Genomic DNA, 25,565 nt, shown 5'->3' with positions numbered 1-25,565 from the left:
TGTTTATTCATGCTCATTTATCAAATCCATATGTGTACAACTATCTTCCATTTAGCTACTGTAAGCACTTCAGTCTCTCACAAATAAGCTCTCCTCGCAATGTGTAATTTAAAGGAAAAAGTGACCAGTTTTGTAGAGTAATGAACAGGACAGGCTGATTTGTCTTAATTCCAACTTGGGTCAAATTCTTTAAGCTTGTATTTGAGTTTAAGAATGGAAATGATCTTTTGAAATCCAATGGAAATGCTCACACTTTAAACACATGCTGGATCACGTTGGTGTTTCAGGATGCTGGGCATATTCCATCACTGCTTTTAGCTCATTCCTCTTCTACACAAGAGACATTTGTGAAATATAATTATTATACAAAATTGCTGCATATAGTTCAATGAGTACAAATTCATGCCCCACTGGATGGCTTAGATACCTTACCTGAGTGTGTCACTCTACATAAAACACAATTCTTAAAAGAATCACAGGATATTAAATTCAAGGCCTTCTATAGACATGGTTCCTGTAAAGCTACTTTTGTATCCCAGAAGTTGAAATTCATTTCAGTAATATCTACTTTCATCATGTTTTTAACTCACAGCTGTTGACAAGCCTTCTAGCACTTAGCATATTTACATACCCAATATTTTTTAGAAAAATCTGTAAGAAAAAGGTAAAGTATCTGCCTAAAGCAATTCTTTGGTCTCACTGGGAGTGTTTTCATATTCCTCTAGCTCCTCAGTAACTTCCCATGAAAATATTTCTTTAATATTTTAAGCCAGTTGATTTAAGAGCAGGGTGGGGAGGATGGGACAGGACATCTGCTGCACCCCCTACAGATGAGAGGAGATTGTGAAACCAACCAGCTAGGATGAGACGTAGGACAAACTCTGTTGTGGAATCACTGTACAGCTGCAGACAGCCTCTAGTTTAAGCATTCCATGGATCAGGTTCTGTTTCTCCACACTGATGGAGATGTACGGTTGTCCTCATTTTTCTTTCCTTTCCCTCCTATACTGACCAAAGTACCCTCATTTCAGATCTGTATTGATGCCTCATTTCCATAAGGGAAATACACCTTGGGCTCCTAAACTCATTTACAATATGCAACGATCTCTAATTGGGAATACACCTACCTTTCCTACCCGCAATGCAATCCTTTGAAACTCACACAGCAAGTGCAGTGTTATTATTACAGTTCCAAAAGCCTGGGTTCTTTCCAATAAGCCTCCTTAAATGAATATTGAAACCTGTCTTTTAAGTCACTGACATTTTCTGAAGCAAGCTTATTTCATTTGTTATGCATCTGCTGTGTGCAAGTCTATGATACCTGTTGCAGGATTCCTTCCCATGCTGTTTCTGAACAGAGTATTTTAGTCCATAAAGAAGAAAAATGAGTTACCATACGTGGTTGCAACCACATAGGTATTTGCCCATATGTCATGGTTTAGACCCATCAGGGGACAAAAGACCACCATTAGACTCAAGTACCACAGACTTGAGAATTGCCAAAGGGCAGGGAGGGCTTAATTGCCACTTATGGTCCAGGACAAAACAGACCAGGCTACTCGGCTTGGGGAAGAAAACAGAAAATCATAGGATCATAGAATGGTAGGGTTGGAAGGGATCTTTACAGATCATCTAGTCCAACCCTCCCAAACATAACCAACACAAGACAACACAGAGTGGTAGAATGATGAAGAGCACAACCAGCCCTTTAAGACCACCTTCTCCCCACCTCTCTCCTCTTCCTGGGCTCAGAGCCCTGATCTTTGTATCTTTACCTCCTCCCCCACTGAAAGGCTCAGGGGGGCAGGGAATGGGGCTTTCAGTTTGTCTATTCCTGATGGCTTCTGGATCCTCCCTGCTCCTCCACAGGGTCCCTCACACACACACAGCCCTGCACATGCAGTTCCACTGTCTGTTCATCCCACAGGCTGCAGCTCCTCTCTGCCTCTCGTGTGGGGCTGCTCTGGGCCCGCAGGCTCCAGCACGGCCTGCGCCATGGCCCCTCCTCACACAGTCTCTGCCCGTCTGGGTGCACTCACCCGGAGCTGCTGGGGGCTCTCAAACCTGCCTTTGCCCTCCAAGGGTTGCCTGTGTTCTCACCACAGGTTGCAGAGGCGTCTCTGGTCTGGTGCTCCTCCTTCCTTCCTCCTCCTCTGACTGAGGGGTCTGCGTCGTCACCTCCATCGTGTATCACTCTCATACCTCCTGCCAGCACTTCAAATTCCCGTCCCTAAACAGTGCTGGCAGAGGCGCCAGATTGGCCCAGCCGGGCCGGAGGTGGGTGTGAACCCAAGAGTAAAGTCCAAGAACTCCTTACTGGGTCTTCACTGCAACCTGCTCCATCTGTTACCAAGCAAAAGTGGCTCCTTGCTCAACCATGACGTCGTATTAATGCAACAATTCCTCTTCCTGCACATCCTTACCTCCCTAGCACAAGGTACTATTTCGTCTCCCTGCCATTAGCGATATCCCACTTCAGCAGCCATGACTTTAGTTATCATTTTGATGCTACAGAAGGGACGCCAATGCAGGCACCACTAGCACTCAGTGTGATTACACTTCAGTGTGACTCTGCCCCCTCTCTTGGGCTTGACCCTGTTTGCTTGTTCCAAACACAATAAATTCTGCTGCACGTGTTAGTTGCAGCTACAGATGAAGGGAACCCCATGCACCAGTACTGGCTGGGGATTGACCTGCTGGAGAGAAACCTGGTAGTTCTGAGCCAGCAATGTGCCTTTGTGGGCAAGAAGAGCAATGGCATCCTGGGATGCATCAAGAAGAGTATGGGCAGCAAGTCAAGGGAGGTTTCCTCCCCCTCTACTCTGCCCTGCTGAGGCCTCATCTGGAGTCCTGTGTCCAGTTCCGGGCTCCCCAGCTCAAGAGGGACAGGGAAGTGCTGGAGAGAGGCCAGTGCAGGGCTGCCAAGATGATCAGGGGAATGGAGCATCTTCCTTATGAGGAAAGGCTGCGGGACCTGGGCTGTTTAGTCCAGATAAGAGGAGATTGCAGAGGGATCTCATTAATGTTAAGTTCTAGGTTTAGTGATTTCCTTATTTGCAGAATGAGATTATCTATTTGCACTTTATACTTCTTGGGTCTTCAACAACACTTCTGTATCCTCTTATGCCTGGGTTGTTTTTGATATCAGAACAAGATTAAATTAAAAATCAAGAATGCTTTTTATAATTTCCTAGATACTAAATTGGTGTTGGGTATTTTGGAAAGCCTACCAACAGGGACAAATAACTAATAAAGCTTACAATACTATAGGAAAAGGCAATTCTTTTTCCAGGACTTAAACTACTTTATTCCAATTTGGCTGTAATGCATTCTATGACAGTATTATTCCAACTATGTAGAAAGAACTCAAAGCTACAGCCATATAGGTCAGAACGCACAATAGGAACAGATTTCTGGTCACTAAGACATGTCCCTAGCACTTGAAGCAGTCAAACAATCTCTTCCATAAGTGAAAATAAGGTTGTTTTACTTTCATTACCCTTTGTAATGCAGTTTTTTGAATAAATGCACACATAAAACAGTGTTACAAAAGTTAAAAAGTGTAAAAAGTTAAAAGGAAACACTACATACTGATATTACTTATTATTTCCCATACAATTATGAAAACAAAGCAGGACTCGGTATCTGACACTCAATATACTCTGAATTGCTCTTATACCATTAAAAACACTGTTTGTCTAAAGTTGTAGAACGCTGTCAGTTCTCGACTCAACATCTTTTGTGTTGGCTATATAACTCAAAACTCAGACCTATGGACAAATGAAAACATGAACTTTCATCTTTTTTCAGCTTAGTTGCATGCCCTGATGCCTGCAATGCAACACAAATGATCTCTGAAATTCCAGCTCTATGAGATAATAAAGAGTTCCAACTGCATAATTACTAAGTCAACCTCCTGTCTTCTTTTTTATCCCTTGGGTTTGAAATTTCTGATTAATACAAAAGTACACTTTCAAAGGCAGGAAGATCATGTTTAGTATGAGAGAACTAGCCAGAAAACAACATGAATTCTATTCTATTAGTGATGGGGTCATCTCCTGTACTTATCTACAGCCATTGTTATCTTTTCCTTTAGATATGTATTTACACAACAAAACTACTTATCCTTTAAAGGCTACCAGAGTACCACACAGGATAGCTCCTCTTTGTAAAATCTCTGCACTTGATCAGCACTGTATGGGTGCTGTTAAAAGCCATGACTTTTAACAACAGCTTTCCAAACATGTATGTACAACAGCCAGCAATCTGTGGTGAGTATCAGATCATTTTGTCCATAATATGGATCCTACTTTCGTATGAAAAGGAAAAAACCAATAATCATTTTCATCAGTATCTTCATTAATTTCTTATTTGCTAAGGTTGAAAGTCCAGCTCATTCAGTAAGTTTTGAACATCTTGGACAACAAAAGGCTGCTGAGGGAGCTCCTTAAGCAAACAGACACACTTCCCTAGGTGTGAAGAAGGGAGATACATTGCTTTAAGGTCTTTACGTACCTGAAGTTTAACTTTCTGTTATTATTGTTCTGATCAGAAAGTGTTCAACTCGCCAGGATGAGAAACCAAGCAGCTCAGCACTGAAGTCTTAATTTTAGTCAAAATCATCTGGCTCATTACTTTTCAGTTTTGTTGCTTTGAGCACCTCACTGCATAAAGTAAATGATGTGTAAAGTGAAGAACATTTTGATTTCTATAGGTTATTAAAAGAGAAATATGGTAGGTTGGGAGTAGGAAAAATAGTCACGCTGCAGCACAGTGCTGGTCCATTTAGAACCACTCTGTGTGTCTGAGTTTCTTTGCACAAAAAAGAAAAATCATATTGAAAAATGAATTATCTTTTAAACTGTATTGTCCATTATGCTCTGCAAGATATACAGACAACACATAATCCTTGTCTGAATCATAATAAAGCATTTGGCCTTCCTGATAGCTTGTGGCATTTATTGCCACACAGCAACTGTGTTTTATACCAAAAAAAATCCCTTCTTTCCAATATGAATTGCTTCTTGTTTCAGAGTAATGAGATCAGATCAATCAGAGCATTTTGCTTTCCTTTTTCTTTGTAGCAAGCACTGAGCACCCTTAAATAGAAATCTAAAAAGCAAGATACAGGATGTATGTCAATTGTGCTCCTAAGAAGTGGATGGCAGCCAACACACTGTAGCAGCACAGGGAAAGAATGGTCTGTCACTGTGGGTTCAAAAGCCAGGAAAGAAACAAGAAAGAGAAAAAGACTGGCACCATCTTCTCCATGGGATATGGCCAAATCATGACTCTAAAATGACAACTTTAGCCACTCAAGGGAAGTGTCCCAGAAAAGCTGTTCCTCATCTCTTGCTCTTTTAGTACCTTTGAATATTTACATAGGGAGATAATCAGATAGGTCGATTTTTGGAATAAAGCATTGATAAATAAAAAAAAGGCTGGGAAATGGGGAATGTGATTTAAAATAGAGACAGAAAATAGAAATAAAAATACCAACAACTTTGTCTACATCACTTTTTTTTTTCTACAAGATTAATGGACCGTTACAACAAGCTGCTTTTTCTATCCTCCAAGTGTCTGAAGATTGACTCTTCACCAAACCCACAGATCATCAAGTCAGGGAATTAGATTATTTATTCCATTTTAGAAACATCTTGCTAAAAAGGCAGTTGCTCTAGTCTAGCAATCACTCAGTCTTGAGAAGATAAATTCAGACAAATATTGCAAACCTCACACAAATCTCAAACACCTTGTGCTCTCTAAACATTTGCTGCAGTAAGCAAAAACCTTGCACAAGTACCAACTATTCCATCTCTCCAGACTTTAAAAGTGCTTGGATTGTGACTACACAAAAAAACAGTACTGCAGTCAAGACACTGGTTCACCTGTTGGTAATATCATAAAGTCAAGCAGAAATTTTCTAGTGACAGAGATTCATTAGAAAACCTTGGCCAAGGGAATCAGGGATAGTTGTTCAGAAAATCTTGGGCTTGACGAATTAGCTTGTCTGTTATCTCTGGGCTGTACTGCATTGTTAGTCACAAACAAGTTGCTGACAGTATCCTCTCCTCTACACATACAGAGCTGATATTTAAGGATGAACTGAAACTATCTCACTTGAAATCAAGGTGGAGTGTTCGTCAGACTAAAAGAATACTACTTAAGCTGCTCCTATCAAAAGAGAAGCAGCCTAAATTCTTTAGGCTCAAATCAAAACCCCATGTGCTTCAAAAGCCTGTACCTTCCTTCCAAAATCTCAGAGTTTCCTGGCAAGGAGGTTGACTCTTCAATAACGAGTTTCTGAACGAAATGACTGGGATTACTGACAACTTCCTCTTCAGGGACATTATTAACACACATACTGAAGCTTTCCAGCTTCTCTCCCCACAACCCCAATCTTCCATATCTGCAACAGAACACTCCTTCTTGTCTTCCACAAACTGTAATAATCCTCAGTTCTTACAGAGACCAGACCCCCTCTTCATCCAATAACTCCTTCCTACTTTTAATATCTCATCCACTAACTTTGTGCCTTCAGAAATGTAATTTCACCTTTTTCATCCTAAGCTTCACTAGAGAGAATGTGGGTTTCCTTTCTTCCTGCAGGCTCAAAGTGTCAAAGCAATCATTCCTCTGTCCCAGAGGCCACTAACCCACTATGTTGCTGTGAATGACCATTTGCAAATGCAAGAAATATGGGGTCCTCTATGTGATTCTAACGTACTCCTGCCAGCCTCTAGCCTTCACATGTACAGTTGAAAGGAGATGGACAAAAACGTCTCTGCTGCTGTAAGTTTAAGTTCTTTATTACCACAGAATTTGACATGGAAGACCTAAACCAAAGATCCATGCTGGTATGGCACATAGAAAAAAAAGGAAGACAATAAAGCTCTAAAAGATCATTTCTCAGAGCACTTCTGAGTAGATGTCTTTCTGAGCATTCCTTAGCTGACCTGACATCACCTTTATTTCAAGATGTCTCATAGAAAAGAGGTGTGAAATCTGACACTCTTCACTGTCAATCACTAACTTCATCCAGTTTAGAGGAGAACATATTTTAACTGACAATCAGGAACTGAGTAGACAACAATACAAACAGATATGATGCTAAATTCCCGCTCCTGATGTCTTACCTGTGTGTTCTGAACTTTGCCTTCAATAGCACAGGGTGTTTGTAGAATTGGAGCCTACAGGTCCAATACAAGGTCTCTGCTGAAAGAGTCAAATCAAGGCTTTTAACACACACTTTCCTTATTTGTATGTAAAGCTCCGTAAGTTCACAGTGCTATGATTATTCTCTTAATGTTTGACTCAAATTCTGTTTCACTGGGCCCTAAAAAGTTAAAATTGTTTCACTTAAATACGAACTCCAATAGTTCTGAAAGCAAAAAAGACATTGTTTCCTTTTATTAGAAGCTGTATTGAATGAGCAGATTTTGTCAGAATGTACTAAAAACCAGAAAGAAATCCTCAACAGGCAACATGAGTTACCCTACTGCCAAAAACACTAAAACAAACCTAGTGCAGCAGCCTCACAGACATTTATTGGTCTGGCAAGAGTAAGAAGCCTCTTGAGCCAAAGGATGTTACTACATTAAGAATTGCATTGGATCAAAACACTAGGTATAATTTCACTAAGGGGATTCAATGAAAAGCATGGAATTTACATGGGATTTTTTTCCCAGAATATATGAAATCAGCATCTGGTTTCTTCTATTAAAGTACCTTTTTCCTTTCTCTATTTTTGCCCTTTTTCTGTAGAAAAACTTGTTGGTGTACAGTATAACTGAAATCAATTTATTCTGTAGACAGACACATTCAACATGGATTTAATATGACTGGGAAAGTATTTAACAAATACTGTTTTTCATCAGGAAATTCTGCTGCCTAAAATGAGAAACTACCAAGATTAGTTTGAGACAAACTCCCACGTGAGGATGTACAGAGATGTCTTGGGATGGGCTGGTGAGTGGTTTTCTTAGTGAACAAGCCACTGAACACGTGTCTTTCGATACCTCAACTCAACAGCAGCATTTTGATTTGAAGTGCAACAAACTCTAAATGCTGCTTCTGCTGATTTATCTGGGATTTTCAGCTGCATTAATCTGCAGTTCTAACATTATCAATAGGAATCTTTCAACTAGAGATGTAACTGCAAAATACACTGTTTCTGTTCTGGGGTAAAATGGGTTCAGTTATTCAGATGCATTCAAGAACATTCAGGGAGTTAAGATTCAGACTAGCTCTGATTTGAATCAAGTCCATGAATTGTAAATAGGAACACTCTAATCCCCCACAGGGACAGCAAGGAACTCCCAGGGCCCCTGTGATACACTGAATGGGTTCTTTTGGAAAGGACTGCCACACTTCAAGAATACTGATTGAAAAAAGATTTCATTTTCCATAAAAAAATGGGAGCAAGGTTTTTTCTTTTCTTTTCTTTTATTCTCCCTGGAGCCAGTCAAGGATTCATACATACACTTTTGATGAATTCTGCTCCTCAACTTTGAAGCAATAGTGTCCATATTGCCTTACCACAATGTGTTTTTCCAGCTAGGTCATTACTCAAGATGTTAAAGATGTCATATGCTGACATCTCCTTGTGTAAATGCAATATAATCACAACCCACATTCCTATGGGCCTACGGGTTCTACGGGTTCAGGTTTGCTGGAGTACATCTTCGTTATTACTTACATTTTCCAATCAGACCTTAAAAAGTGATTCTCCCACTGTTTTTATTCTTCCAGGAATGGTTTGGTCATGACCTTCCCATACATTTAAATTTGATCTAGAGTTGTGTTGACTGCATGCTATCCCAACTCAGAATACTTTTAAACATCTAGGACTTGTTTTGTGTTACAAGATAAAAATACAAATGACATCAAGAGAGGTCAACCTGAATCAAGTCTGGTTAAGGAAAGATCCCATATAGCTGAAGTCATCACATGGTTTTCTACTCTAAAGGGTATTCATGATATTTCTTAAATAGACACTTCTAAAATATCAGGTAGAAAACTGTGATTTAATTAATATGGTTTAATCAAACAATGTCAAACAGCCTTCAACATCATTAGTGACAGACAAGATGTAAATACAAAAAAAGGATGGCATTTCAAGTAGCAGAGTTAGATTCGTTATGTAAAAATACAACTGAAATGGAAAACAGGGAGGATGGGGTTTTTAACATACAATATGCATATTTAATAGATTAACTACTAAAAAAAACCCCAATATCCTCAAGACCCTCCTTCTCCCTTGGAGGGAGCACAACCAGGGATACCATACAAAGACAAATTGAACCCAAATTTGAACAGGAAAGAATGAACACCTCCATAGCTCTTTATGCTTGTAGTTTATGCTGAAAAAAACCCTAAACAGAATGCAATTACTAACAAGAAAAGCACATCTTCACACTTACAGCCCAACACAAACATTAAAATGGTTTCAGATAAAGTTTCATTACCCACATCATGGATCAGTAACTACCTAAGTTTTAAATAGCAAGCCAAGATGAAAATGTGTCCAAATTACTCTAAAGGTCATCGTAAAGGTTTAATTCCATTTTTATATCCAAATCTTTATTCAAACAAATTATCACCCATGTGAATCTGAGAAATTCAAAGGTTAGCACATAAATAGACTTGAGTTACTTTGCTCAAGAGCCCTTAGGCTGTTGAAAATCATTTCCTGGCAGACCACTAAAACTTGTACAAACTCAAAATGGATCACCTACAGAATATTGAATTCTTTGGTCCAAAACAAAGAACTTAAATACGTGTGGGTCTTGAAATAACATGAATCTAGGGCTAAACCTGACCTGTGGAGTCAGGGTGTCAGCATGAATGGTTGTGGAAGGAAGATGAGAATGAGTTGTCCTTAGGCATCAAGAAACTCAGATGTGGGGGAAAAAAAATACATTCAGTGTTTAGACTACTCCTTAGACAGGCTATACTGTGCCAGGCTATACTGTGCAAGCCATCTTAAGCTGGAAGACTCCAAGCATCTCAAGCTGATTTGCCTGCTGCAGACACTCAGTGAAGCATACTGCATCCCTGCAGTGGTTCAGCCCAAAAAGCCATGGCCTATGATAACATCTGTGAATAACTTTAAACAGAAAACAACTCAGTGGAATTGCTGTCAGGACACTGAAGACAAAACATGGCTGTGAGTCCATAGCATGTTGTGAAGGAGAGATAACCATCCTCTACAGAGAGGAGATGGTCAACCAAGCACCCATTCCACTCGTATTAGCATATGACTGGACAGCACTAAATGAAGCATGAAAATAAACCACAATAATTTACTGTGTTAGGCTTAGTGCTGTCTTTAAGAGGACTGTTCTGGTGCACAAATTAAAAACACTGGATATTCATACTAAAGAAGCAAAAGAGTTATATAATAACTTATATAATATATAATATTAAACATTATATATTAATATATAATATATATAATATATACATACATTATCTATAATATAATATAATATAATATAATATAATATAATATAATATATTAATAGTATAATTATAATTATATAGTATTGTATAATTATATAATATTGATATTATAATTATATAATATTAATTGGTATTATTAATAATAATTATATAATATATAATGTTATATAATATATATATAACTTATATAATTAGGAGTCAACAGACAGTAGTTGCAACTGTGTGACTGCCTCCTGGGAAGGAATGTTATTTGAACACTCTGGAAGAGCTTCAGGTCATCTGAGACACTATCCAGGGTAGTGCCTGTGCAGACAGCAGCTCCACCAAGAGAAATATTATCTTCATGAACTCATCTTGGTTTTTATATAGTGGTCTTTGGTCCAGGCAAGAAGGAAACTACTCAATCACGTTGATGATATCATGTGTAAAATTTGAAGCAGACAACTCGATTCTCCTACCCAGACAAAAGTTGCAATTAGCCAACCTTCCTGAAAGCCACATAAAGCCAGAGTGCCCCTGCAGATGAAAAAGGTTCTTGCATGGTATATTGCACTTCACCACTGGCAGAGCAAAAGTCACAGGAAAGCCATAGGGCAGGCAGAATAGGGTAACAGACAACATCACAATAGTTTGGTACATTCCTTGAGAGTCAGGTAGTAGTTTCCAAACTTTTCCACCTGTAGGTTCCATTTTTGTTTGATGCAAAGTTGTACAACAATTTTTTTTTCCTGAGTTCCCTAGCTCATTATCTAGGAACAATACAGCAACATCACATCCATCCCTTTCTTTCAAGAAATGGTAGTAAAACACAATTCATTCTGCTCGCACTCTCTTCTCTGGCCTGAATGCAGACGTGTGACGGCTGCCCAACAGTTCACACAGAGAAAGTGCTCGGATGCTACACTAACAGAGGGAACTGCCTCCCTTGTCCTTTACTTATCTATCAGCCTTACCCACTGCAAGTGTATTCCATGCCTTCAGAATTTTGAGTTACTGGATGACATGCCTTTTCTTTTTAGGTGATGCACATTTTTCAGCATATTCACGTTTAGCTGCTTCCACTCTATCAGGCCTCACTACACAGATTTATAGAGACATGCTAAGGCCAGGACAGCTCCATTTTGACCCCTGCTTAAATAGGACTTTGTGCTGTGCCACCAATGCAGCGTATGTTCTGGTGGGCACCTGATATGACAGCAGTCAGAAAAGGTGTGTGGTGGGAAGAGTAGGTGGGCTACAAGCAGGAGAGGTTTTAAGCCTGATTTTTGCTTTTAGTATTTCAGTTTTATTGATCTTGAAATAAAAAGTCACTAAAAATTGCTAGAAATCCCATCAGTCATACAAGATCAAAAGTGGGCCTAGAGAAGAGATGCCTGCCTGAGGAGAAGACCTTGATGATGGTTTTAGAAATACAAGAAAGCACATCCTTAAATAATGTTTATAGCCTCAAAACTGCTCTGTTCAGACAGATTATAAAATTAGATAAAACTATCTATTGCCTTGAGTGATGACAGGAAAATGAACGGTTCATCCTCTACAGAACCAGGAATCCTCAGATAAGATTTGTCTCTGCCATCACAAGATAAATTACTGTGGGTCTCATGCTGCTATAATTTACACCAGTTATACCTAGTGTAACTCAAAAGCCTTCACTCAAGTTACTCTGACTTCAAGCAACTAAGAGGAGAATCAGTTTTCAGACAGAGATAACTATGAAGTTTTAGAAACCTTCATTAGTTATTTCTGTATTCCTTGAAGCTCTGACAGTCCTGGGCTTATTTTATCTTCACTATTCATCAGAACATTATTTCTAAGCATACAGTGGGTAGATGTGTAGGTAACTATTTCTTTTCATGGAGGTTTTTCTACATGTCTTTATTTGTCCTTCAATTGTTAGGTATTCCTTTTTGCAATAGCAAAATCATTGTTGAGGATTACTATATCTCTCAAACCTACTGAATAGACTTAGAGGAAAAAAAGGGCAAGGGGTAAGGAAGCTTTGTGAACACTAAAAAAAGATGACAAACCTTATATCCCATTAGAAAGGGTCTAGATCAGAAAGTCTGATTCTGATTTAAACACCTGCAATGACATTTCCTGTTCTCCAACTGAAAACATACCCAGTTTGTTAAAAAAATTCCACTCTGAAGTTAATATCACACTCAGAAGAAACTGTATCCTTATGCTATCAAAACCCACTTGCACATGGCATCAGTTAAGGTCTGCGAGAAAGAACTACTGAACCTCAAGATCCACACAGACACAGAGCTCCCTCTCAGCAAGCCAGATTGCAAATAGGCTGATTCTGTTTCCATCTTAAACCAATGTCCACAGCTCAGACTCTTGTGTGTGAAGAATCTGAACACAGAGAGCATGTGTGTTAGATTCATTTGATGTCATGTTACTGTACATGATGTATTTTGGGTCAGGGAGTAGAGGGTAGAGAGCTCTCTGTCTTTACCTGAGATGCCAGTGGGGCACAGTGACTCAAGTCTTCCAGGAATCATTGGTCATGTATGGAAAATACAAAAAGAAGAACGAAGCCAAGGAGAGGCCTTCCCAGAACACCACTAAAAGAGGAAGAAAAGGAGATCTAAAAGCTCCATGTTTCTACATATACACCTCTAAAATCCTGATAGCAGATACATACTATTTACTTTTATGGAAAGCCTATTCCTGTTCACATTGCTGTCCAGGTCACCGTTTACAGTAAATATTATGAAGTGTAACAGAAGCTAGAATAGAAAGGTTAAAGAAACCATTACCCCTCCTACAAAAAGACATTTACCACAGCAGTTTAAAAGAAGTTCTGAAGAAACTGAGAGCACAAATCAGAAAAGAAGCTACACAATTGCAAAATGGACATGGCAAAAAGTGAAGAACTACCTGTAAAAGCTCCTCTTTCTAATAAGAATCCACTAAGATTTACATTCCAAACATAAATATCTGCAGGGATCCTAATTTTAGCACGGTACTTCAAAGGAAAAGAAGTCTTAATACAGGAAAAAGAAGAGAGACAACCTCTCAAACCTTCACCTTTCCAGTTAAAGACTCAGAGCAGATGTAGTTATCCTCAGCTGACAAGGCTGTCAGATACTCTGAACTCTGACACAAACCACCCTTTGTAGTTGTGAATAAGCCTACAAGGTTGAGGAAAAGATTTGGGAGGTTGTGGAGAAGACATGACGCAGACGTTTCTTCCTTCCAAGTCCTATTCTCACATTGTTCCTTAAGTCTGTGGACATCCCAAATTTCTGGTTATTGCCAAAGCAAGGTAAATTCACTCCTGTGCAAACAAATAAACAAAAAAAAAACACCACAAAAACGAACCAAACAAAAAGAAAGAGGTCCTAAAGCCTCCTGGATCAAGAGTTTTTGTGAACAATGTAAAACATGACATGCAGTGGTGATACACAGGGGATTATAATAGCACTCGATTCAATACTGCCTTATTTTGAATTACTGGCAAGTGTTATTCTCATCCTAGAGCACAAACACACATAAGGAATTAAGTGGTTTGAGTTTACACCCTAACAAAACTGCAAGTCAGTCTTACTCAGCCAAGATTCAGTTCCCCTTACACCCTGCTCTCCCATGTCACAACTATACAACTTCATTTCAACCCAATGTGGTAGAGAACTGTTAATTACAGAAGAAGGAATAACAAAACAAATGTTTAAACAGTCATGTGTTTACTGAAAGACCTACATTTGGTTCCAAGATGAACATGAAATGTTGGACAAGCAACCAACATGACTATCAGTAGCAACTCAGTCCTCTATTTAGACAGTAAATTTGAGTGGAAAAGCTGGCAGAAATATCTCACAGAAAATCATCAATAGCACTCAGATTGAAACCAAAAGCAAGAGCTCCACATGAAATGTGAAGAGCAGTTAAGAGCCAATGCGAAGCTGGCAGGTAGAAACACTAGCTAATCATTCTTCCAATAAAAATGGATAGGAAGTACACAGCAGAATATATTTGTATTCACACAAGTCTTCCTCACTCCTAAATCTAAATCCCTTGAGTTTAAAGAAAATGTCTTATCTTAGGCTTTCTGCAAGGATGGTGAGAGTTACAAAGCCAGTACTTCATCAAGTAAACCTCAACTCCCAGAAAAATAGCAAAGCAAAGGCATAATCCAATAGCTACACTTCCAAAGTATTTACACTCCAGATGCATGGCCAGAAGTGCAGAAATGCCGTCCAAACAGATGTCCATGAAAGCTGCATGAGACAAGGAATCTGTGCTAACTTTAACTCTGATGTATTGCACATATCACTTCAGATATTTTGTGGACAGGTGATGAACAGCCACTTCAACTTAAGGTCAGATGGAAGAGTAAGTTTCCATGAGAATCATGTTCACATACCATGGATCTGTCTAGATACCTCCACACAGTTTTCACACAGCAGCCTACATTGCTTTATCTCTGCATCTTTATAAATCTCAGTCTCTCTCATCACACTCCTGTACACAGGGCACAGCTTTGCTAGCCATGATATGAGAAGGAGAGAAGGCAAAAGGAACTGTCTCAGCTGCTCTGATGTACAGTCCTCCTGTACATCAAGTGATGTACAAACAAGTGATCCTAAACTAGTAGTAGAGCAACAAGCACAGGGCCAACCAATGGGACATTTCCTGCTCTGCTTATATATTCTTCCTCTTCTCAAGATATACATAAGGGAAAAGCATAAAGGACAAAGGGGGAAAACTGAAGTAACAAAGAGGTGAAAAATGACTGATCTATGTATTTGCTCATTCACACTACAAGTGGCTGAAACATGCAAGCATACAGTTACAAAACAAGCATACAAACAAGTTTCCTTTCCTTACTTCCAAAGTTTGCTACCATTTTAATAAGCTTTGAAAATATTTTGTCTGAAGGTAAATGCCCACATTAATAAACTCACTTAAAATCGAGTAACACTTCTTTTTAAAATAAAGCATCTTCAAAGCCTGTCTGCTCCAACCACAATGCTCTCAACTGGTGAGCAACCTAGGAAGCTATGACAGTCTACAGTAACAAGCCAATTTTGAACTAAGATGAAGCACAAACTCTGAAATCAGACCTAAAAAAATCACAACATTACAAATGTGCTTGTAAACATTAAGACTGCATTCTCGTACACTGAAAAACGTGAACCCGTTGCTTTCACACACTCTCCATCTGTCTGTATTCCTCATGTCACAGGAGCACTGTAATCTTCCCAGGACTGGCAGCATTTCTTAGGGTTTTATATACAGCACAGTGAAGTCCTAGCCCATAAATAAAATACTACATGACAGCAACAGCAGTAAGTCATTTCTGTCAATAAGTGGAAGGAAAGGAAATATTTTATCCTCTCTTTTTACAGCTACACACACCTAACAGTTTGGATCAACAATGCATTCGGTTACACAGCATCGGTGAAAGGCATAGATACAAACTGCTCCAAAAGTAAAATACACATCTGCAGAAAAGGATTTTTTTTCCAGAGAATAAATGCAGAAGAATGCCTCCTAAAAATACTACATAAAATAAAATACTAAAAGTGTATTTCTTAATGCCAGCTGATCTGAAAGATATACATATTTCCTTTTATGAGTAAAATTGTTTTCATGCATGGAGAGTCTACAGATGGCTGAAGAGAGCACACTGCAAACTCTAATGCCACACTATCATTACTGGGGCATGGAAGTGAGGTTTGAATCTATTATTTCCTCCTGAACACACTTGCCTAGAGATATCTGCTCTCTTAACCTTATCAGTCTTGCTAAATCATTTTCTTTTGGAAGTCTGAAAACGTAACCCTGAGAATGAAGTAAAGATTTCCTGTAAATCAGTCCTTTTGCATTTAGTTTATCTACAGTGTCGTTTTTCCTACTTTTACTGAATTTCCCAACAGTTTTGATGTTACAATACTCTCTCACTCAAAGAGCATCTAAAATTTTCCACCTAGAAATGGCCTAAGAATGCCCTCCCTATTTGCAATCTCACAAAAGGACTAACACAACAACAAAAGAAAGCTGTAACAATTCTCTACAGAAGAAAAGGATATGTAACAAAAAATTGAATTGTCATTGAAATAAACCCCTCTGCCTCCCTAAACTGAAGGCAAGTTTTAGTCCACAGTAAGGCCACTGAAATTGCACACCACTACTGTGAATGAAGCATGCAACTCCAGAAGAAAAGACACAAAACAAGACTCTAGAAAATGTTGTGTTCACAATAGTCCCAGGTTAAAGCCTCTCCAGGCAGTCAAGTCCACAGATTTGCTCACTCTGATGGTTTTTAGGAATGAGCATTTTCTCTCCAGCTCTTTTTGTTTTCTGTCTGGACTAATTTATCATTGATTTATTGAGCTATACATCCAGCATGCTTTCAGACTCAGGGGATACAGTCAATGGACTGACAAAGTGCTGGCAAGAACAAAGAAAAAGATAATTATGACAACAGACAGGTGAAATATGGACACAGAGATTTCAGATGATCATATACATGATGTATGTGTTCATTAGATTTCTTATCCTAGCACCAATATGCCCTACCCACATTGCATGAACAACAGCTATAAATAGATAACGAAGCGACTGTCCCTGCCCCAAATTTCTTACATTCTAGGTATCAGGTGACAGCCACAGCCACACAAGCTCAGGAAGCAAGTTCACGTGGTCATTATAAAGGCTAAATGGCTGAAACTTTTAACTAGATGATTTGCTGTTTCCTTTTAAATGTCTTTAATGTATATTTCTCTCACGAATTTACATAGAATTGCATCATCCTTTCAAAGCCCTGGGCCAAGCAAGGCTGTAAACCTTTATGTAATCACTTCAAAGACATCTAAACAGTGTAACACTTGCTTACAAGTCAAAGCACTATAATCCTGGTAACTAGACAAAAAACTTTTCTGTTCATATCATGATTACCAATAGAAGCTTTTGGCAAGACTAATATTATCCAGTTATGCACAGGGACTGTCCTGCATATTGCATTCTTGAACAACTGCACACCATTTCGTAAGTCAAACCTGCACACAACATGTAGGAACTCTTATAACAGTGAACTACCCACAATAACTCCACAGTATCAAGATCCTTTGCATGTACTAAATGAGACAATACTAGGTTTTCCTATGTGTAAGGAGAAATCCACTATTAACAATACAGTATCCTATAGGATACCTTTAGTATCCTGTAAAGACTTCTGTGGACATAATCCTTGTTACCAGATGTGGTTTGCATACCATGGCTAGAGTTGTTTTTCCTAGCTTTTAATTGGTTTTCCCCCACTATTTTTGAAGTATAAAGTCATCAGAATTCTCTGACAAAAGACTGATTTCCTCCATTATTGCTCCCTTTGGTTCTTCCTGCGTTCTTTTAAAGACTAGTCATTTCTTCCTCCTAACAAGCTGCCCAAATGGCAGCAGGGGTATACATTAATCCAATCAAAATCATACAAAAATAACCAAGGTCAATGGTTATTTACATTATTATAGCTGTTAGGGGTGCTAATAAAACATCAGGATCACAGGTACCGCACAGCATGTCTCAGCTGCCAATAAAAGCAAAGGCAAACAATGGCCAGCAGATCCACACATGCAGGGGAGGAAGGATGAGGATGGGCATGAGCATGACAATCCGGTCAACATAACAGGCAGTGGATTCAGGACATTTTGGTTGGACCTTTCACAAGTATTCTATCATGAAATTAAGGAGTTTCAAGAATGGCATTTAAAGGAAGACAACGAAGGTGCAGAGGTTCTTTACAGCACACTTCTCTGCCATGAAAGATGGCATAGAAAAACCAAAAATGTATGTATCTGAATTTCTGTATTAAAGCCATGAAAAGGTTGGCATCAGCAGCTTGTGACAGTAACCAGCATTTAGGTCATAAGTCATGGGTGACTAACAGCATGGGCTACACTGAAAAATACAAGATGAAAAGCATATTTCAGGTGCAGGAGGGCAGCACTATCTAAGAAATAGAGAATGTGATCAGGAGTTAGATTAAGAAAATGATCTTTTCTGCAAGATCCAGATAACCTTGAAAATCCCTGAAAATAGTGAAAACCACAGGACACTTTTCATAACATTCAACAGAGGAGTGGAATAGTATGGGAAAAATCAAGAGACGTGGAGGATTTTAGAGGACAGGAGGCTGGAATTAACTTCTGCACACACTCATTTCTGTTTAATATGCACTACAGAAAACATTTAAGAGGTGAATTTTTGGGGTTTTCCACATTTAAATTTCAGCTTGAATGTATACAGAAACCAAGCACATTCACTAAATTATTTATGAACACTAGATCACACTGATTCCAATTTCTATGAAAAATGGAATAACACAAGACAGTGGGTAAAAAACCCTTCTTTTGTAATTGACAAGACAAAAATGTCCATTTGAATCCAGAGCCTTAAGGTCGTACACACGGCTTCTGAAAAGGTATTACTCCAAAGGATCAGGTAATCTTTCAGTCATAAGAATACCCCACACCATTTGAAATGTTTGCAGACTGAACACACACATGCTTCATCGTTAGAGTTCAATAAATCACCATTCATAATGCTATGTTAGTATTTACCTGGCACATCACCAAGATTTTCTTCTCGTTTGCCACATTCAGAAGACAGAAGGTAACAGCATTAGTTAATACCATATAGCAAACTATTCCTATATCTGGCTGAGTAAAAGGCAATTACAGGAAAGAATTCAACATTCCTCCCCTCACTGTACTGAAGTCTTAGCAAAGCCCTCAGCTCTAAAACAATAAATGGAATACAGGAGATGAATTATACTATAACTATACCTTTCAAACAATAAAACTTCAGAATCAAGTGACAAGATGGAATTAGTGGGCAGCATGTTTAAAACAAGCAACCTGAAGCATAATTAAATTGTGGTCATCACATGGTTAACATTGCCATTTTTTTGTGGTAACCAAAAGATAATCAGGTGAAATAAGAATTAATAGACAGAGGCTCCCACAATGATAATTATACCAATGGATAACGGGTGTGTATCAGCCTACACTCAGAAAGCTCTTGAATTACCATCCTCCCACGAACAGTAGGGTAAAAAAAGGGAAGTGTGTTCATATTTCTGATACATTTCCCTGTTCATTTACTGGCCAATGGACAAGATTGTTTATGTGTAAAGGTGGCCTTGCAGCCTCACCCACTGCAGCAGTACTTAATTGCAAATTGAGATGGAACCAATAAAGAGGATAAAAACAGGATGGCAGAATCAAACCATCTCCAGCAAAGGCAATGCATCACCACTATCACATATAAGTTTCTTGGTTACACAGGCTACTTTTCTTTTATCAGACTCTGGCTCTCCATCCTATAGTTCTTCATCTTTCATTGCCTCCACCCACCCTAAACTGTTTTTCAGTGGATTGAAAACCAGAGGAACTCCTTCCTCCAAACTGACAGTACACTAAGTACAATAGATTTATGAACTCTCAAAATATCAAAATACAAAGGTAGAATCTTATCACCAAAGAGCTGATGCTGAATACCACTTCCTTGTACTACTCTGCTTTGAAATATCGACTTGGTCCACAGTCAGGGCAAAGCAGCCCAACTGTGCCAAGATGAAGGACAGAACAAACATCTCCCAGCAAACATCTCAGAAGACTACAATCAGTCAAAATTCCCTTTCCCTCCAAGATCTCCAGAAATCACAAATACTTTTCTGGAGGGATGAGAAGAGGTCATGAAGATAAACTAATCTTTTCCTCTGGCATGATGTGCCACTTTCAAAACAGCAATTCTCCCTCCCCTGTGCCTTCCTTTACTGACCTCTAGGCACTACTACACTCACACTGAAGTCCTTTCCAAAAGTGGTTACCAATAGGAATTACCCTATAAAGAGCTATGTTTACATTTCAACAGAGAACAGCAGCAGCCAAAAAAAAGACTAAGTTGGTTTTGACATATGGATGAAGACAGCCTTTTCCCACCTAGAGCCCCACTCTATGTGCATACAGTTCACACACACGAGGCTACAACTAAGAAGGAATACTCCAGCGTCCCTCAGGTTGCAAACATAAAACAGGCTTTCACTCCAGTTAGAAAGCACAGATTTTTTTTTGTGTGCACTGGAATAGGAATTAATAGTATACAGGAGGTGGACAGAAAGATTCTTAGAGAGCTTCTCTCTCCTATCTCTCACTCTGTAGGGACTCATTTTTGCACTGAGCCAAAACCAGATGATACATCTTGGACAGCTTTCAAGAGTACAAAACTCTTAGCAGAGTTATATACAAGTGGAAAGGGGTGGGTAACAATTTGCCTAAATAAAAAACCAAGCACTATGGGATTAAAAAAGAAGCTACTAAAAAAAAAATAGCACTTGTACATTTCCATAATCCAGGAGTAAACAAAGGAAATCAAAGGCATTGTTGGTGATGGTTGGCTTTTTTTGCCATCTCCAGCATTGTGGCTACACTTTATATAGTAATGAACTACAAAGCAGAGAGTCCTTCTCCTGACAAGTCTTTTTTTGTTTTGTAAATTTTATTGCACTTCAACACCATTAACCAGACACCTCTGTGTTAATCTGATAGTCTTTAAGCTCAGCAAAAATAAGTGTTAGCAACACTGCAAGTCAGCCAAATTAAAATGGTGCATGGTTTTGATTCCATATGGTTCTGAGTGATAGTGTACTGTGCTATTTATTTATGTGAACATTCAGGTCAGTTGACTACTACACCCACACATGGTATCCAGTCCAAGACCCACAGACCTTTCCAGTTCACCAGGGAGGATGCCAGATGAAAGACTTTGTGCTTAAGGACTTTTTTGATCAACTGGGCATTACTTTCCAGGCATTACTGACAACCAGGAGAGTCCTGGGCTCCATCCCTGCTACAACTAGGTTCCTCCCTCCACCTCACACCCTTCACTTCCAAGTTGCCCCCTTGGATCAGATGATGTAAGGACAAAACAACGTATGTGCACAGCGACATCACTGCTATTAGCAATAGCAACAAGGAGCTTTCCCAACTACTATCTCCCTACTCCATATGAAGCAATAAGTAAGTACAGTTTTGCCAAACCCTTTGAGTTAGGAGTGAGAGAAAAAGTGATAAGAGATCATCCACCCTTTCTGCAGTGGGGAACATTTGATCCCCACTCAAAGCCAAATAAACAGCATTTCAATGAAACACCACTCAATTATTGCTTTATGACCAACATGCATTCATTCATGAAAAAGCTTTCTTTTCATTGTGACTGAACAATTCCTATTGCTTGCTTCAAATCAAAAAGTGCAGCAAAGCATAAGCACTTTTTTCAACTGCTGAGCTCAAATAAAGATTTTCACTGTTATCTCTGATACCTGCTAATTTGGTGACTGAAGCATGATGGGGGTTACAAAGCATCTTGTTCTGCCTCTCAGCAGAGACCATCATCAGAACAAATAAATTATCAAGAGTCTGGATTCTCATTACCCCAAATTAGCCTCAGCATAAGATGACAGGAGCAGAGCCAAGCTTTCTGTGGGTCCTTACATGGCACCTGTTAGCATTCCATGAAGGACACAGAAAAGGGAGGCCAAGTTTCTCTGCTGTCTGTCCACAACAAAGCTTTCCTGACAGCCTATTGATACCTCTCCTGACAGCAACTTTCAGTCTGCACACCCACACCACTTTTAATCCACTAACAATGAGTCAGTTGCCTTGCTTGAAAGTGTCCTTGAGGAGTGCAGGGACTGCATGAGGAGACTGAGGGTGAACTTGACACATCAAGTAACATGTAGGATCAACAGACATAAATCTAAGCTAAAATACATCTGTTTACATGAAAGCTTAGAAATGATTGGGATAAAGAAAATAGTATGTTCAAAGGAGAATCTTCTGATTATCCAAGGAGAAAGAGAGTTAAAAAATGAAGGCATCCTGTTTGTTTAAATAGTTCTGTTAGTTAAATAGTTCTGCTGGGCATTTCAGACTGGAGCTACAGAAGCAGAGACAGAAAGATGGACACACATCTTTGGATGGGACAAACTGACCTGCTCCAAAATGCAACCAAAACAAAGCCACCAGTGAAGAGCCAGGTGACATACTAGGGTCATTACAACTGGCACATTCACTGGCACGCTGCTCCTAATACAGTTTGGCATGCTTACACATCTCATCCACTAACCCCACCTTGTCTTTGACTCCATTTGGAGCAGCATTGTCGAAAACACATCTATAGAGAGACTTTTAGGCTACACCATGGACCAAAGCATTAAAAGAAAGTGAATCCATCAGCTTTGCATGAAATGGCCCCTCCAGGGCCTTGGTTATATTCAATGTGCCAAACACCCAAAAGAATTTGTGACAATGTATGATTTTGCAGGAGCTGAGTCTGATGACACTTCCCAAACAGCCAGTTTGATCTAACTCTCCCACCTTTCTCCCTTCCTCCTGTCTTCTCACTAATAAGGAGGGCACTTTACAGCCTGCAGCCAACGTGTCTCTTCCTATTCAGATCAGGTGTAACAGCAGCAGCATTAGAGACGGGAATTGAAGCAAAACACATGTAGAAGCTTGAATTATCAAATGTTTGAGCAAGAACTGGATTGCTAATATAGAAACCTTTAAAAGGGGAAAAACAGGAGGACTGAACTGTAGTGCCAAGGCTGTCCATGTGTATGGACTGGGCATTAGTCCAAACATAACACGCCTGTCCACCACTGTGGTATATTTAAACAAGTCTTACAGACCAATTATTTTGCACAACTAAATCCAGCACCTGTGAAAATTGTCTTATTTCAGCTGTGGGAAAAGCTACTTAAATAACGTTTTCAATTTTAAAAAGAAAAACCCAAACAAAATCTCTTCAAGTCCAAAACAACCAAATGCAGTACCCAGGCAGCATAGTGGGAATATTAAACCAAACTCATATCAACACTCCTACTCCCATAAGAAAGCTGTTTCCTACTGTGGTATCTAATTGCAGATACTCAGAACTAAGTGTCTTGACTTCCATGAAAGACTAGAAGTAGCTGAGAACTAAAACAATTCTGTGTATCCCCATCCGTCCATGTTCCCCTCACCTCCAAGTTGCTCTCTGTTCCTACTGAAATTTAATTCCCACCACTGTACTCCTAAAGCTGAAATCTATTTCTTATGCCATTCCAGTCTGAAAATGATTTCATCACTATGGGTATAATATTAACTGTATCACCTGTGAAAACTGCATAAAAACCAGTTCAGATGTCTTTGCCTCGACAGTAGGCAGCAAGGCTGACTAGGGCTTTGCTTTGACTACATTGACAATATTGAAAGTGTTTATTTTTAAAGAGAACCAACTGTGCATTAAAAGTACACAAGTAAACACCACTACATGAAAATGAATAAATTGCCTTTTTTTTTTAGTAGGTCCAAGCCAGGACTCACTGCTGCAAGAAACATGAAATCTGAAAGGCACCTGAAAGCTTCTAAAATAAGACTATTTCTTTTCTCAGACTTGAAATGTGCTTTTGGCACACTCAGGATTTATCAGTCAAAATAGCAACAAACCCAAAAGACTGAGTTAACTCAATGCAAAGATCTCCTCTCTCTGTAAATGTCTCATGCAGTACTACTCTTAGCAACAAAATGTTTATATAGCACAGAGAGAGGCTTTTCACTGACACTTGGGAGAAAAACAAAGAACAAAAGGAACTGCCAATGCAACAGAGAAAACTTAAATTTTTCAAGTGTTCTCATCTAATGTAGACAGAAGGCTGGCCATAAGTTACAACAAACAACCTATTTACCCATTTTCAGCAAATGCTTGTAAATTTAAACTGTGTGAAATGTCTACCTACCTCTTTCATTGCATCAAAGAGCTTCATCAGCAATGGATGATAAAGCTCCTGGCGTGACCTAAAGGGGCTGGTAGGTTAATCTATACTGACCTTATCTTTATTCAGTCATGATACTGTAAGATTGCTTGAATAACTTACCAGCATTTAACAATGCCAACAGTCACCCTTTTACTACACTGCTCCTCCAAAGTTCCCTCCAACCAAATTTCTTCATCATGGGGGAAATTAAAAGTTTTCAAGAATTACTTGTAAAATTAACCAAAATGCCACTTTTCACCCATTGGCGTGAATGAAAGAGGTAAACAACCAAAAGCAGAAGAATACTGCCTTGCCCTTGCCATCTCCTTCAGACTTCCACCATCCCTTTTTGTCACTTTTAGATAACATGCTATCTCTTATTAACTGTCACTCATCTTTTATTTATATTCTCTTCATTCAAATGGAAGAAATTAAGACAAAAATTCTACTGTTTGACAAAACCTGCCTTGTAACAATAGGCTTAATCCTACAGACCTCAGCACTTTGTATTTTAATAACTACTGGCTTGTGTTCAAAATCCATTCCATGAGGGTGCTCAGCACTAAACATAGCAAAGCAGTGAGTTAAAATTAAGCACAATTTTAGGCCCAGAGACATCAGCAAGATTGATTCATAACCCAATGACCGATTTAATCACTCACCTCTCATGTATCCTAAAGTTCACAGCCTATGCATAAATGCCCTTCTGGAGAAAAGTCTCCAGTGCCCAGCACTGTACAGTGCACAATTCTACACAAGTATTTTTCTCCCTTTAATAGTACAATACTCACTCTCATGAAGAAACTACATAGACTTATAGACCTGTTAGAGCAAGGCAGCTTTCACAGCAAGAGTTATGAGAACAAACTTTCAGCACAGGTTTCTTCATGCATTCACATCTAATTGTGGCTGCAATTCCTGACAACAGATCAATCTTCACAGGATCTACCAGGTAGTGAAGCAGGGTGACATGAAGAGACAACTGTGTTCTCACTTGGAACATCACAACATTTAATTCTTCAGCATCAACAAACAAATGTATTTTCATTTAACATTCTACAACTGTAAATGGTTTGGTAACACAGGAGAATATCAAAATGGAAACAACCTTAAGGCACCTAAAATGACTTATGAAAATGCCTTGAGAAATCCATGCCATTGTTTCTTAATATGATCCCAGGAACAAGGGCTAATCTAATTAGATTCAGGCAGGTGAGAGTCAAGATTAAGTGCCATCACCTTTTCCCAAAAGCAGGATCAAAGAACAGGGAAGTATACCATAAGCCAGTGACTA

At 39.1% G+C, this 25,565-nt stretch overlaps 1 protein-coding gene across 1 annotated transcript in view; it reads right to left on the bottom strand.

The window, feature by feature from the left end:
* LOC104558822 (glypican-5) overlaps positions 1-25,565 on the bottom strand; it is a 350,414-nt gene that overhangs the window by 305,027 nt on the left and 19,822 nt on the right. The window lies entirely within an intron of this gene.

The sequence above is a fragment of the Colius striatus genome, chromosome 12, assembly GCF_028858725.1.
Source record: "Colius striatus isolate bColStr4 chromosome 12, bColStr4.1.hap1, whole genome shotgun sequence".
Taxonomy (NCBI): domain Eukaryota; kingdom Metazoa; phylum Chordata; class Aves; order Coliiformes; family Coliidae; genus Colius; species Colius striatus.
The sequence above is the reverse complement of the archived record's forward strand: the minus strand, read 5'-3'. Positions and strand labels throughout refer to the sequence as shown.